The sequence below is a fragment of the Emydura macquarii genome, unplaced genomic scaffold (assembly GCF_026122565.2).
Source record: "Emydura macquarii macquarii isolate MOO-44397 ecotype Brisbane River unplaced genomic scaffold, CSIRO-AGI_Emac_v2 contig_1437, whole genome shotgun sequence".
Classification (NCBI taxonomy): Eukaryota; Metazoa; Chordata; order Testudines; family Chelidae; genus Emydura; species Emydura macquarii.
The window spans coordinates 167,673-171,883 of record NW_027131574.1 but is presented as its reverse complement, the minus strand read 5'-3'; positions in this window follow the sequence as shown (position 1 = coordinate 171,883).

Below are 4,211 nucleotides of genomic sequence, written 5' to 3'. Positions count from 1 at the left end.
GGACTGCTGCAGCTGGGTCAAGAGCTTTGGAAAAATAGGCGATGGGGTGATTTCCGCCTCTGTGTTCCTGAGCAAGTACCGCTTGAGAGAATCCCCCTTTGTCACGTGAAAACAAAAGACAGGGTTTGGTGTAATCAGTGTGGCCTAAGGCTGGGGTGGTGGCCAGGGCTTGTTTTAGTGACAAAAAGGAGGCTTCTGCCTCTGGTGTCCAAGCAAAAGGTTGTGAGGATTCCGAAAGAAGATTTTGTAAAAGTTTAGAAATGAGGGCATAATCAGGAATCCATTGTTGGGAATATCCAGCCATGCCCAAAAAGGATTTAACTTGAGACACAGAAGTGGGTCGGGGAACTGAAAGAAGTGCTTTAATGCGGCTGGGGCAATTTTTTTCTAGAATTCGAGCCAATAACCTGCCCTAAGTAAGTGACCTCCTGGTGGCAAAATTGGACTTTGTCCTTGGACAACTTGGGTACCTTTTAAGCCAATGCGGAGAGGAGGTAAAGTGAGTCTGAAAGACAGACTTCCTTTGAAGAAGAGGCTAAGAGTAAATCATCAACATACTGTATTAAAACAGAACTTCCAGGGAAGCAGAGGTCAGACAAATCTTGTTTGAGAGCTTGTGAGAAAAATGAAGGTGATTTGGTGAAACCCTGGGGCAAACGGGTCCAAGTGCATTGGCTTCCTTTGTAAGTAAAAGCAAACAGCAATTGGGACTCAGGAGAAATGGGGACTGAGAAAAAGGCAGAACAAAGATCAACCATGGCAAAATGGGTGGCTGACGGAGGTATTGAGGACAAAATAGTAGCTGGGTTAGGTACTACAGGGAAGCTGGGAATTATCACCTGATTTATGGGTTGGAGATCTTGAACTAATCTCCATGCATTTTTCTTGGGCTTTTTAACAGGCAGTATCGGGGTATTGCAAGGACTGGTGGTAGAAATGATAATGTCCTGTTGTAAAAGAGAGGAAATAACTGGGGCAATGTCTTGCTCTACTTCCTTACTTAGAGAATAATGGAGCCTGCAGGGAAGGGGTTTAGAGGGATCCAGAGAAATAACTACAGGTTTAGCAGTTAAAATACGTCCTACGTCATTTGAATGTGCCGACCATAAGGAAGGTGGGAGGGAAGATATTGCTACTTCCTCTGAAAAGGTTTCAAGGGGATCAAGAGAGTTCTTAGCGTCTGTTGGTTCGGCAGAAGTGGACAAAATAAGTAGTACAGTAGGATCTTCAGTGGAAGCTAAATCAACTTTAAGACTTACTTGGGAACAGTACAACACACAATTATGCTTAATAAGAAAGTCCCTACCTAATAGGTTCACAGGATACACAGAGCCATAGAGAAAGGTATGTTCATCGGTAAGTGAACCTATAGAAATACACAAGGACTTTGTGATGGGATGAGAAATAGGAGAATTTGAAATTCCAACAGCCTTAACAGTTTCCTAAGACAGAGGGACCTGGGGAAAGTCCGCATGCTTGAGAATGGACCAGGAAGTGCCGGTGTCTACAAGAAAAAGGGCAGAAATGCCATTAACAGTGCACAGAATAAAGAGTTCACCTAGAGTTGTTCCTAGAAGAGGGGACAATAGTACCTCTCCTTCCCTTCCCTCCCACCATGTCTGATGAGGACCATTTGAATCAAGGGGCTGGGAGAAAGATGGGTAGAATTCTGATTGCCCTTGCAGGGGAAAAGGAGGATAAGGTTGGGGGGACGATGAGGGCATTCGTTCTTCCAATGGCCCTGAAGACCACAGTTGTGGCAAGGTCCCATGGATGAGGGGAAGGGATAGGAGCTGGTCTGGGTTGAAGGTCTCGGAGGAAATATTCCTCTGCCCTGACCTCCTCCTCGACCATATCCCCTGTAGGGCCAGCCATGACCCCGTCCCCTTGGAATCTGGGAATTATACTGCAAATTTGAGAGTTGCAGGGCCATTAATTTAGTTTCCATACCTTCCTTCTTCTGAGTTACGTTCGAGGCACAATGTTTTGCAATGGCCGCTAGTTCAGAAGGAGCTTTAGTTTGCCATGCCATTGTGATAGTTTTGAGTTGGGTTTGGATTTTAGGATCTAAACCTTGTACAAAGGCCACAGAAAGGGCTTCCAGCACGTTTCTCATGTGGTCTTGAATGCCAAAGTGCTGTTCAAAAACAAGCTGTAATCTGTTTAAATAGTTAAATGCTTCTTCACCTGGTTTTGTTTACAATTATGAATACGTGTCCAATCAGTCCTCTGAGGAAAAACCTCTGGGATAGCTTAGTGCAAGCTATCCCTAACATCATCCAACCTAGACCTCCCCCACAGCAACTTGAGACCATTGCTCCTTGTTCTGTTACCTTCCACCACTGAGAAGAGCCTAGCTCCATCCTCCCCGGAACCTCCTTTAAGGTAGTTTAAGCCACATCCTTTCTGTAGATGGGGAGAGCCCAAAGCTGGACACATGAGGCCTCACCAGTGCGGTATAGAGGGGAATAATCATTTCCCTCAATCTGCTGACAGTTCTCACATCCAGCTTCTTGTCCACCGTAACCCCCTGGTCCTTATCTGCCAAACTGCTGCCTATCCCTTCAGTCCCTAGTCTGTAGCAGTGCATGTGATTTTCCGTGCACTTGTCCTTGTGGAACTTCATCAGATTTCTTTTGGTCCAATCCGCAAATTTGTCTTGGTCATTCTCTACCCTCCAACATGTCTACCACTCCCCCCAGCTTAGTGTCATCTGCAAACTTACTGAGGGTGCAATCCAATCCATCCTCCAGATCATTATAAAGAAATAAACAGGGTGACCTCACATCCATGGATCCCCAAAGTTATGCACAGATCTCAGTGATCCCCAGATAGCTAGGCCCTCCCACCCACAGTCTCTGTGCCACCACAGCTATGCTAGGACCCTTTCCAGTTCCCTGGGAGCACAGGTTCATCGGAGATGTTCTCCCAGGGCGTGTCAAGTATCCACTGCCCACAGGATCTGCTGAAGGGGCTGTTTTACAAGGCGGAAGGGGCTGCAAAGAGATGGGAAGGCTGGTTAAAGTAGTGGGTGTTAGAAATAACCAAACAGGTTGTCCCTGGGGCACACTGGGGAGACGGAACCCTTTATTGCCTGCTCATTCCACCTCGATGCTGCAAGTGAGCAACGAGAGGGTTACTTTACAATTCTTTGATCCATAACAGTCTGTAAATGTAAACATTTCTAGCAACTTCCATTACACACTTATTTGATTACATTTACACCTATAAAATGAATTTAACAACTACATAGTGAATACAATTATACCCGCCCCTGTCTGTTGTTCACAGGATTACCATACAGAGGTCAGGCACATCACCTTAAAACCTATAAATTTTACACTAACATTCTTTGAAGTAAAGCCGTGCCAGAGGAGAAGGAAGATAATGCTTTCTTTCCACCAAGGCTTTGCGCAGGAGTGGTGATAGACTCATCCCCTGCACAGATGGCTGGGAAGGGAGGAGAAGAAGAGACATAACAGACTCTAACTAGAATTTACACCAATTAGTAGAAACAAGGTTTGCCTGTGCCTTGATTTCATTCCCTGTAGCTTATGCCTGACCACTTATCCAACTTGTAACACTTTACTTTCCTACACTTCCCCACCCTCTTTCAAAGAAAGGCCCAGGTGCCCATCCTTCCCGCATACTGGCCGGTGGGACATTGGTCCAGGAGGCCCTAGCTCCAGATGGCCCAATGTCTTGATCCACTGGTCATACTACGGAGAGACGAAGGAGACGGGTTATTGACTGGACAATATGACTAAAATTACAGGTATGGCTTTCGGGGAGAGACTAGGACAGTGCAATGTTTTAAACATCCCATAAACATAATTAAAAAAACAACTAATATGATTAATATTCCTACAACATGAATAATACGACCGAGGAGCGAATGACAATCTATTAAGCCTATTCGAAGGGCACAGGCTATAACAGTCCAAGCACAGTCAGCAGGCAATTCAGCGGCTAGTTGGAAGGCATTGGTTCCTCGGAGGTCCTGGGCTTCCAAAACCTGCGTTCTGCATTGCTCGATCTGTAGCTGTTTCAAAAGCTGTGTCAGGCGGTCCCAATTGATCCAGGAGGGTTCTGATACAGCCTCAGTCCAGTTCATTGAAATTGTTAGGTGTCCTGTTATATTAAGGTGTTTTATGGCTGGTATGTGGATTTGATAGGTGGAGTTTTGTAGTTGCAGGGAAAAGTTTCCTGGT